This window comes from Phocoena phocoena, chromosome 14 (genome assembly GCF_963924675.1).
Source record: "Phocoena phocoena chromosome 14, mPhoPho1.1, whole genome shotgun sequence".
Taxonomy (NCBI): domain Eukaryota; kingdom Metazoa; phylum Chordata; class Mammalia; order Artiodactyla; family Phocoenidae; genus Phocoena; species Phocoena phocoena.
The window spans coordinates 63,351,750-63,364,380 of NC_089232.1; positions in this window are offsets into that span (position 1 = coordinate 63,351,750).

Below are 12,631 nucleotides of genomic sequence, written 5' to 3' on the forward strand. Positions count from 1 at the left end.
TGCCAAGTGCCAGAGCACTCTGCGAGCAGCTGTTTCCTTCATGCTGGGGCTCTGTGTCTTAACCAGTCACATGCACCTCCTGATAAATGCCGCTGCATGCCAGGAGGTCAGAAACTGAAGATCATTATTCTCCTAATTCACAAACCTTCTCGTAACCCTTGTGCTGGCTCAGCCCTTTCATTAGCCTGTAAAGCAGTACATTCCATAATTTGTTTTCTTTTAGTGACAAAACCCAAACAGCTGTTAGGTCACCCTGGAGAGCAGGTCACTGCAAGTGGAAAGTTGATGTGTTTGTATTGGGGAGGGCGTTGGGAGGGATGGGCTGGCAGTCCGTCTGCTCTCTTATCTCCCTCAGGTTTTCATTGGGACACGTGAACAGCAGGAAGAAGGAACCCCAGGCAGTACAGCAGGTGGCAGCAGCTCTTCTTTCCAGGTGCCCCTAGACTACATCAATCTGCCACTTACTTTGCTCCATCTTGGTTTCGTTTTCTCAGCATCCCAGCCTCCAGTTTGTTGGAAGAGCCACAGACTAAGTGGACTCTTCTGAGGAGGGCAGACTAGCAGCCTAAGGATGCTTAGGTTTAGTTTCAAAGGACAGGGCTGCTGTGCCCAGTGATGCTGAGGGCCAGATGTGTGTGGGGTTAATGAGGAATATCAAAAACGCAGCTTTATCTAAAGAGCTAATGGAACTGATTTCAGGCAGCTGAAGACCAAACTTCCGCATAGTTACCTGTTGGATTGTGTCAACATTTGGGGGCACTGTTGAAATTACCAGCCAGGGAATGAGAGTGGAAACAGAAATTATAGAAATTTACAAAGCACTTTACAGATGTGCTGCTGCCCCCTTTGGTATGCTAGGAAATGGGACCAGCCTGCTGTTTCCTGTGTTGCTCACAAAAGTGGCAAACCGTCCTGAATGCTTTGTTGAATTCATGCTTCTCACCTGGGCTGCTTTTCCCAACCCCTCCACCCTCCACTTCCTAATCGTCCCTCTCTCCAAAGAAAGCCCTTAAACTATCTGACTTTGGGTGGTATCTAACCTCGGGTATCTGACCTCTTAGTGTAGTAAGAGTGACACTTCCCCAAATCAGTGCCCAAGCAGGGTAGAGTGGAGATATGACAGAGAGAGTAAGCCCTTTGGGCAAACTGAACATCCAAAAAAGATTTTAAAAAGTTAAAATGTCCCAGGGGATTTCTGAACCATAATGAGCCTGTTAAACTTTCAACTTTGATTTTTAATAAGTGAGATCTTACTCAATAGAAGAGCCTGTGTGGGCAATTTTTCATATCTGGATTTTGTCTCATAATTATTTACAGTGTTAATCAAACCAGAAGTTTCCCTCCGTACTGAAGATAGACTCTTTTTCTAGAATAACAGCAAAGGACTAAAAACCCCTCAGTCTTACCAGTCTTTCAGGGGATTCACTTGTTAACAACATGTGAGAGCCCAAAGTACAAATGAAAAATTTTTTACAAGCTTCAAAATGTATCCCTTTTTAAGGGTTCAAAGTTAGTAACAGAAATAAGACATCAACATACAATGTGCTAAAATACATGTCAGCTTCATAAACATTTTTTCCTTGTATGTTGATATGACAATCATTAATCAGAAACAGAAAAGGAGGCCTATTGAAGATTTAAAATATTACTTTGATTTATTTTTACTTTGTAACTACAGAAACTTTTGTGACCTTATGACATCCATCAGTTACTTTATTTGCAATTGACTTGTTAATTGTTCTGAGGATCTATTGCATACCACATCCTTAGCAAAAGAGAGAAACCCTTCAATAACCAATAGAAAAAAAAAACAAACTCAGGAAACGTAAACACAGAAATGCCTTTCTCCTTTTGGCAGAGAGGAAGGGATGGATCCTGAATCATACCTAGGAAGCAAACTGTCAACTGCAGACCAAGACCTGGGAACTTCCCGGGTCCAGGAATGTAATAGAAGGTTCTACAATGACACCTTCCAGCCTCATGAAGAAATGGGGAGATCCCACCTCCCTGCCCATACTATCTACAGGTACCAATCATTTCCTTCAACTCAAAAAAAGTCGCCCTCCTCCGATCAGAGGCCATCCACCCCCTGGGTTTGTGTCTAATTTTGCAACTCCTAAATGTTTAGGATGTTTTTGCCAACAGCCGTGCCTTCATTCCTTGTCTGCTCACCCTCCTAATTATCTAAATATGCTCACGGTTTTCTATTTCTTAAAAAAAGGATCCTTTGCTTCTTTAATTCCTGCCCTAACCCACTCATTCCCTTCACAACTAAGCTTCTGGGGAAATACTCCATGTCTCCATCATCTCGCATCCCAGTTAAGTCTCAACCTGCTTACAGTCTGGCTCCTGCCATCCATTTCAGTGAAACTGCCTTCCCCAAGTCACCAAACACCAAGGCTATTGGCTCTGCTTTTATTTTACTCGACTTCTCAGCTGCATTTGACCCAACTGTTTCAAATGTTCTCCTGAGACAACCGTAAAATGTTACTCCTACCTCCTTCAGCCTCCTATATGGACTTTTCTTCTACTTGCCCCTTAAGTGTGAAAATCTCCACTTTTCTTCGTGTTTTCTTACATCTCTCATATGTCTTAATTTATTACTGAATGACTATAGTGGTTTCCTAATTAGTCGCCTTGCCTCCAAAAGCCTGTCTCTGCCTTCAGTTTATTTATTTATTTTTACACTTTTAGAATGAAAGCCTCTCAGGGGCCATGGTGGTGTCTTTGGTACCTTCATATTCCCAGAACCTATGACTGGGCTTGAATTTTTCTCTTGTATTTTCTGCTGCTGTTGCATTTCTTACTCTGTATTATAATTAGGTCTTCATGTATCTATGTTGCATCTAAATGTTGACTACCTTAGAGAAAGCGTATGACTTACTCATTTTATAGCCTGCAACGCCTAATACAATGCCTGACATATAGGAGACACGTGGCGGAAACCATGCTGAATGAATAAATGAATGATTAAAGAGGAGGATTTTCTGCCTACTCCTTTAAGAAAAGATAATTTTTAGAGTGTGCAAAAACATTTTATATTAGGTCATCAAACCATCCTAAGCAATTTCCCCCCAAAAGAAATTATTTTGTCCACATTCTATGACCATGCTATAGTAAAACTATAAAACAATTACAAAAGTGTAAGTTAGAAAGGAGCCAAGCTCTTGGAAAATTTTTATAACTCTTCTTTAAAAAAATCATTGACTGGTAAAGAAGAAGAAAACATCTATAGAATGCTTAGAAGATTTCAATAATGAGAACACCACATACCAAAAAGTGTGCACAAAGCCAAAACAGTTAATTAGAGGCAAACTGACTCAAAAAGAACCTGAAAAACAATAGCTCAATAATCATGGAAAAAAGCAAAAGTTATTGAGAACTTGTTTCCAAGAAAACTTTTTGGTCCAAATTACTTACACAATCAAGTTCTCTTGGGGCTTGAAGCCACAGATAATTCCCAGGCTATATAAAATGTTCAAGTGGACAAAACTAACAGACAGCTAACATAATACCCTTGACTTAAACAAACAAACTGATAAAACATAATAAAGGAAACCACAGACTAACCTCCTGTATAAACATAGTTTACCCTTGAGATGAAAAAAAACCTCAGTATTAAAGAATGCACTAGCATAGTAACATAAATATATCAATGGAAAAAAGCTTTCAGTTTAGCACAATAGGTAATCTTAACAAGTCTTTTGATAAAATTAAATATCAATTTTTAAAAAATAAAATAGGAGAATTTTTCTTAGCATGGTAAAGATTGTGTATCTCAAACCAAACACAGGCATCATACCTAAAGGTGTAATGCTAGAAGTATTAACATTAAGATCAGAAACAAACAAGAAAAGGATGCTCATTGTCACTACCATCATTTAGCATACTATTCTGGACCAGATAAGAAAAAGAAGCTAAAAAAGAATCATGAGAGAGCAGGAGACAAAATTACCCAGCTTGTACGTGTTATAATCATTTACTCAACAGAATCAACTTTTTAAATAATTGGAAATATCAGTGGGGTGAACAGTTAAAAAATAAATACATGAAATTAATAGAATTTTCCACATAACAGCCAAAACCTCGTAGGAAACATAATGGGGGAAAAAAAAAACCTCATTCATAATAGTAACAACAACAAAATTTCTAGGAATGACAAAAAAAAGTGAATAACATATTAAAAAATTTTATAAAACTCTATTGAGAAAATAGAAAATATTTCAATAAATGGAGAGTTATACAATTTTCTGGGACCGGAAGACTCAACATTGCCAAGATGTCAATTCTCCCCTATTTAATTTATAAACATAATTAATTTTTGGTTAAAATCCCAAAGAGATTTTTTGAACTGCTTAAAAAAGAAATCCTGAAGTTTATCTGAAAGAATAAAAAACAGAATGGTAAAGAAATTTTTAGAAAACAACAGGGGAGTGGTCCTAGGTATTAAATAGGCTAAAAAAATCAAGAATTAAAAGTTTGATACTGATGCCAAAAGAGGCAGAGCAATAGAACAGAACAGAAAGCCCAGAAATATACATACAAGTACTAGAATAAAATGTTTATTTGTTAAATATAGTATTTAAACCCAGTGGGGAAAAATTATTCAGTAACTTGTTGAATAGTTAATTATTAGGAAACATAAAGATCCATTATTACCTCACATCATACACAAAGTAAACGCCTAGTGAACCGAAGAGTAAAATGTGAGAATAAAACCACAAACTTGAAGAAAATGTGTAACCTTAAAATCATTTTCATCATGATTAAATATTTTTATCATGAAAATTATTCTATGATCATAAAAGCAGAAACCATAAAGAAAAAATTACTATTTAAATGAATAAAATGTAAAATTTGTGTATGTCAGAAATAATCCCACCATAGCCAAAATTAAATGACAAAATGAGATTAAAAAATGAAACCTTTATGTTAAAGGTTTAAGAGCCTTAACATATGAATAGCATTTGTAATTAACAACTAGGCAAAGGATATTATAAATAGTTCACAAGGGAAGAAATATAAATGACCAATATACATCTGGAAAATACTGTTTCCTAAAAATGAGTACAAATTAGACAATAATAGGATACCATTTATTACCTATAAGCTTGACAAAGATGGAAAACTGATACTTCCCAATGTTGGCAGGAGGTCTGGAAAATGGCACCAACATAGTCTGCTGGCAAGAGTATAAATTGTTACAACATTTGAGGAAGATAATTTTGTAATATGTAGCAAAACTTTAAAAAATATGTATAATATTTAATTCTTCAGTTCCTGTTCTAGACATATATCCCAAAAATATAACATGGATTTTCACATATAATGGTGTTTCTCACAGCATTGTTTATACTAGTGAAAAATTTGAAACAATCTATGTGCCAGAAGTAGTAGAATAAATCATAACACATTCATAAGGGGTAGCACTATGGAATCATTATAAAATAATGTTGAAATATATTAACGTGGAAAAATATTTGGCATAGATTAAGTGAAAAACACAAGTTACAAAACAATTTATTCCGTATGATTTCATTTTTCTAAGAAAAGATGTGAACATGTAGAAGTCTGAAACTTTAGATATCAAGTTTTTAATAGTGGTTATCTTTGGGAGTTGGGGTCACATGCAATTTTCCCCCCTTCTTTATGCTTATCAGCTTTTTTTCTACTGTTTCCATGACAAATGTGTATCAGTTGTTCATTTTCAAATAAGATCTTTTTTATATAAGAAAAAAGATATAGGGCTTCCCTGGTGGTGCAGTGATTGGGAGTCCGCCTGCCGATGCAGGGGACACGGGTTCATGCCCCGGTCCGAGAAGATCCCACGTGCCACGGAGCAGCTGGGCCCGTGAGCCATGGCCGCTGAGCCTGCGCGTCCGGAGCCTGTGCTCCACAACGGGAGAGACCACAGCAGTGAGAGGCCCGCGTACCACAAAAAAAAAAAAAAGAAAAAAGAAAAAAGATACAGACCTATAACTCTACTTAAGTACTTTAATCATCTACGCAAAGAGAAAGCCATTGACAAGAAATATGATCAAGAAAAAAGGACCAAGAGCAGGAAAGCCTCACCATTCATTAACAAAGCCAGGCACTTCCTCTCAACTAAGTCTCTATTCTCTAAACTGCTGGTCCTGGATACAATAAATATTGCAAATCACTGAAGTGATGGAACTACCAGGTTTAAAGGATGCAGGAAGAAGAGGGAAACGTGGTCTGGCTTGAACACCTTGGATTCAGTTTCTCAGAGACGTCCTGATGGGCCTTTGTGCCTATCAGAGGCATTCCCATAAGCAGAAATTCTCAAATGGTATCCATCCCATGCACGCATGATTAGGTAGCATGAAACAAACCCTGCCAGCTGCCCCCTCCTGAAGCTGCCCAGCCAGCCATCTACTTTGTGCCAAACTCCAAACAAGCTGCTCCAAGTTGGTGACACACCACCTGCTGGTCAACTTGAGGTACTAATTCCATGCTGCATCCCCACTCCCACCTTCTTTTCAGGGGACATTGTAGGCAACATTACTCTCTTATTTTTTGAATTCAGTAAATTCTACCTGATCATTTCTTTCTCAGATACATATACTTTTGGGGTCCTTTCTCTTTTTTGTCCAACATTTGTCTAAGAATCATGGGGAATTTTCTCTACCCCTCTTGTTCTTCCCTTTTTCTACCCCTTGAACCATGTGCGAGACAAAATAAATACCGAATCACCATCAATTATAAGAGCTGTGCTGGCTACATGCCTGTAACAAATAGAAAGAAAAAAATTGTGAAAGAATCAGAGTAGAGCTTTTAATCTCCAAAGCCCTTGAACAAAGCAAATCATTGTCAATAAATGAGAAAATACAGTGTCTTGTGTTTAATGTGCATTGCATTTAAGGATTCACCAAAGTACGTGACAAAAATTTCTGCTCTCAAGGCTTATAATGTCTCTGGGAGAAAAGTGGAACATGTAGAAAGCCATATATAAGGAATAATGATAATTATATATCATAACAATCAGTATCTATCAGTACTGGGTTGGCCAAAAAGTTCATTCAGGTTTTTCATTGTACAGAAAAACCCGCACAAACTTTTTGGCGAAACCGATATTATACTATATTAATATATTGTTAATAGTATATAACAAGCTAACATCTTTGCAAAATGCTCCTTTAATTCTCACAGCAATGCTCTATGGAGATGCTGTTATTATCCCCAGATGACCTTTAATGAGATTAACTAGCCTGCCCACAGCTAGTAAGCAGCAAAGGAGACATTTGGATGTGACTGCCTGTCTGACTCCAAACCCTGCACATTTACCCCACAAAATGATTTAGTAGTCATAGAAGTTTTCATAGACTTGCTTGTCCTTTTCTAGTTAAACCTGCTTATCCTCAAGCACAACAGCCAAGTCAATTGTATTGCCCTTTGGGGGCTAACTACTGGCATCACCACAGTAGTTTGCTGCTATTATCCATTGCAAATGTGCGCTGTTTCAGCCAGTGATATTGGTTAAGTGGTCGTGAGGTGGCCTGGTAGACTGAGTGGCATTTATAACATTGCTTCTGTGGATACTGCTTCTATGGGTTAAAAACATCTTGAGTTCCAAATAACTGATCCACAAGTGAACCTTTGGAACCGAAGCCTTTCATAAATTGGAGACGGGCTGTAGAAAAATAAAGAGGAGAATGAATAAGGAGGACAGTCTTCACCAGAGGATGCCTCAGCAGAAGATGCCTTCACACCCCATCCTCTACGCCCCCCTTTTATGCACCATCCCTGAAGAAACTCGCAAATTTCTGGACAAATCAGTCCAGATTAAAAATAGGCTTCCACTTTCAGTCTCTTTCTTTTTCCTGCCTATCTCTTCTCTTCTTCCTTTTTATAAAATTTCATTTACTTTTTAAAAACACATTACATATTAGTATAGTTGCATTTATTCAATCTAGTTCATTTTAATTTATCTTTATGGCAACATTTTTCCTTCCACGTAAGCTTCTTAGACTTCTTAGCATAGCTTCTTAGACTACGCTAGATTTCTAGCTGAAGCTGTATTCAATAACCCAGGAAGGAGAATTAAGCGTTCACGGCATAAAACACCTTACTTAGCATAATTACTTACATAATAACTTTTCCCCCAATAGTTTTATTTCAAAACCCTGACTTGACAGCAAATTTCATCAGTCTTTGAAGATCTCACCCCTAGAAACCACAGACTCGTGGTAAAGTTAAACTAAATCTAAATCTTCTAAAATGCCACTGCTGTTTCCACAATTATTTTAGTTTTCTTGAAAAAGGCTGCTTAGAGTAATAAATAAATAAATAAAAATAAAATCCCTGAGGCCACCTCTGTGCATTTTTCTGAGAATCATTTAGTGTGTAGAAAATAATAGGAGGGGAGTTTTCAGAATTATGGTTTCCTTTCTATTTAAGGGTCAGCATCATTGCTATTTCAAAGCATAAAATACAAATCTGATTCAGTGATAAATGAGGCAAAGAAAATATTTAAATTTATTTTTTTTCTTGAAATGTGTGATAGCTAAGTGCAAGAGGTGGGGCACAATTTGATCTTCCTAGGAATCATAGGAAAAGAGTAGTGAGAAACTCCGAACCCTCTTATTCTCATATGCAAACTATAGGCCCCCTCGGCCTCACTTCTCCCCATCCTCTCATTGCTGTTTTGCTCCTGTTAGACACTGGCCTCCTTCTGAGTCAGCTAAGCTGTCCTGGGTTCACACCACAGCCCACTGGCCTGAACTGCAGGATGATGCTCAGTGGACACTTTCTGAATGAATGAATTTATGTTTACACCATGGTTATACTTATAAATAGCCACAATATTTTGATACCAAATCCAATTGTTCAAAATTGTGCATAGTTCTAAACAATGTCAATGTTCTACTTAATCACTTTTGCTTTTCAATTTACCGTATTATCCAAACCCAGTCAGCTGACTACAAGTCCTGTTTTCCAGTCTTTTTTTTTTTTAACATCTTTTTTTTTTTTTTTTTTTTTTTTTTTGCGGTACGCGGGCCTCTCACTGTTGTGGCCTCTCCCGTTGCGGAGCACAGGCTCTGGACGCGCAGGCTCAGTGGCCATGGCTCACGGACCCAGCAGCTCCGTGGCATGTGGGATCCCCCCGGATCGGGGCACGAACCCGTGTCGCCTGCATCGGCAGGCGGACTCTCACCACTGCGCCACCAGGGAAGCCCCATGACTCTTTTTGAATTATGGTTTTCTCAGGGTATATGCCCAGTAGTGGGATTGCTGGGTCGTATGGTAGTTCTATTTGTAGTTTTTTAAGGAACCTCCATACTGTTCTCCGTAGTGGCTGTATCAATTTACATTCCCACCACCAGTGCAAGAGGGTTCCCTTTTCTCCACACTGTTTTCCAGCCTTTAGTGCCAAACTACTTGCTCAAGTTTTAATCCAACCATCACCACTTGTAGGTAATAAATCTGTGAGGCCTGAGCTTCTAACCTCATTTCCATATCTTTTCCTAAGGTATCATTGTCTTTATCATACACTTGGTTAAATATCGCCATGGTTTACTTGCACTTTATTTGCTGAAATTTTTGGCTGCATCTCAGGCTTACTTATACTCTTTGTGTGTAGAAAGCCTTTGGATAAGATATTCTTTTTTATGACTTCCTGGTAAAACACAAAGGCAACCACAATCAGAGTGGGAACCTGCCAAGGAATGAGGAGCTAATATTTTGCTACAGGGTTTTCTTATTTGCAGATCACAGGGAATAAACTAAGAAAGCCCTTTTAGAAGCACATAAAAAAGTGGTAGGGACATTTCTAGTTTTCCTTCATGTTTTAATTAAACAAGGAGTGTTTGTTCTCAGGGTTTTTCTTGGTGATTGCCATTCTTATCAGTGAAAGGCAGTAGATCCATTTATGTTGTGGTAAAACTCTCAAATTGAAAGGCAAGCGCAGGGGAGGGGTCAGAGCTGAGAGGTGGGTGCTGTTTCCTTAATACAACCATAGGAAGTAAGAAGGTCAGCCAAAGCTTCTTGGCTGGTGGAAATAAACACATGGTAGTGAGAGATCAATGCAGGAGAGCATGGGCTAAAACAGCTGAAAAGTAACCTAAATGGTGAGGCTTCAATAGGTATTTGAATGCCTATAAATTCTTTTTAAATATATATTTTAGTGGTCAGAAAAACTACATTATCACTTGGAAGAATGGTCTTGTTTCCCTTTACAAAATAAGAAAAACAGTATGCTTGTGTGTTTTTTAATTTATAAGATATTTAAACTTAAAAAGCAATAATGCTCATTGTAGCAAGTCAAACAATACAGAGATACACATAAAGAAAATATATTATTATGGAACCCCTCTTTCTCACTGAGATAGCACACACCTATGAGAAATGTATCTCATACATACATACATACACATGTAGGGTTCTATTTTTCCATTAAAAAATTAATCTGTAATTTGATTTTCCCCCATAACAGTATATCATGATTATATATATTGGCTCCAAGATCAATAATACAGATTTAATTTATTCTTTTTAATAGTTTCATACTCCTTCACAGTGTAGTTATATTATAGTTAATTCACCTTATTGCTGAACACTAAAGATGCTCCCAGTGTTTTGCCTCTGTAAGCAGTGTTACACTAAACATTCTAGCACATATATCTTAGTTTCTGGTGCTTTTATTTCCAGAGTATAGATCTCCAAAACTGGGATTATTGGGATTGCAAAGTTATTCATTTTACTATGCATTCTCAGTTATTTTCCCAAGACTAAACTAAAAGCAATGCAAGAGTCATGGCCTTTAAAAGACTGATAAATGTCAACTTAGAGTATCAAGATTATTCATTATTCATTTTCAGAATCCTATCCTACCAGGCATATTAACTAAATCACTTGTATTGAAGATATTTGCCTGCTTTTCATGTAGAATAATATTTTTTTTAAAAAAAACAAAGCATCTTAAGCCAAATTGACTAAAATTGGCCAAAGTTAAAAGCTGGAGTCTATTGCTCTCTGGCTAATCCTTATTATCCGCATACACCAAAAATTCCATGAACTCTAAAGGCCATTCCAATTGTAAAATCAACTGCTGATTGATTTTTTAAAATGTATGAGCAAATGTGAACTGATAGAAGGAACAAAAATGTTAAGGTTGGACTAGAAATTTTGGACTATACTTTCAAAGCATGCAATGGTACTAGTGTGAAAAGGGGTCTCACGCACCCTCACTTGTTTCTATCTTATTTTCTGGACTGTGGCTGTAGTAACTGAAGAGACACCTCTTCCACGTGCCATCTCAGTGAGGCAGGAATGGGGCCCACAATCCAAACATAAGGATAGGAGCACCCAAGGTCTGCAACTACACTCCTCCTGGCGTGGGGTGTTTATCACAAAGCACCTCTTCTGATTTATATGCTTTCACCATGTCGTTTGCTTTGGGACTTTGGAGTGAGAGTTTGGACTATATTAGTCTGTAATTTAACAGCATATATATTCCACATTACCATTAACTAATATGGCTATACCAGCCAACACACTCTAAGACACAAGCGACTGAGCATAGGGTTCCCTGCCTTAAGGGGAAAAAAAAAAGTTATATTCAACATAAATTAAGGGAAAATTGTTCACATTACCAAAGCATTCTTTGTTTTAGAAAGCCACTCATTGCAGGATTACAAGAAATATGTGTACCCCTGGTGCGTTAAAAATGGCATTCGACCAACAAAAATTCAACTCATATTATTCAAGAACACATTTATTAAGTAAAATAAACATGGGTCCGGTTTTGGACCCAACTTACTGGCCTAGATGGTCTGTGTCCTTTCCTTCAGAACAAAAAATTAGGCAAGCAATTGCTAGCATCCTGTGGTAGACAGGCTATTTCACAACCCCTCCAGGGATGCTTAAAAGTAACCTGCTAAAAATAGCCCCTCAACTCTTATATTAGTGTCCTCAACTTCAGGGCCAAGTGAAACTATAAATTGCTTGAAATATGTCCCCCGCATTCTAATTCCATAGGACTACTATTAGCTGAAAATCCCCAGTAATCTTCCTGACAATTCCAACATTAATAAACTTTTCCTTTTTTAACCATTTTCCAAACTAGTAGGAAAGGCTGAGCAGTGAGTGGTGAGGATGTTGGCACACTGGAGAACTGGGAAATCAGGATTCTCATACCCTCATCAGCCTCTCACTAGCTAAGTCACTTAATCCTTTAAGTACAGACGGTCCCCGATTTACCATGGTTCGACTTACAAATTTTTGACCTTATGGTGCTGTGAAAGCTATATGCATTCAGTAGAAACCGTACTTTGAATTCTGAATTCTGATCTGTTCCCAGGCTAGCAGTGTGCACTCCGATACTCTGTAGTGATGCTGAGCAAGCTGCACCTCCCAGTCAGCCCCACAATCACAAGGGAAAACAACCCATACACTTAACGACCATTCTGAACCCCTACAATCATTCTGTTTTCGCTTTCAGTACAGTATTCAATCAATTACATGGGATACTCAACATTTGGTTATAAAATAGGCTTTGTGTTAGATAATCTTGCCTGACTATAGGCTAATGTAAGTGTTCTGAGTATAGTTAAGGTAGGCTAGGCTAAGCGATGATATTCAGTAGGTTCGGTGTATTAAATCCATTTTCCAC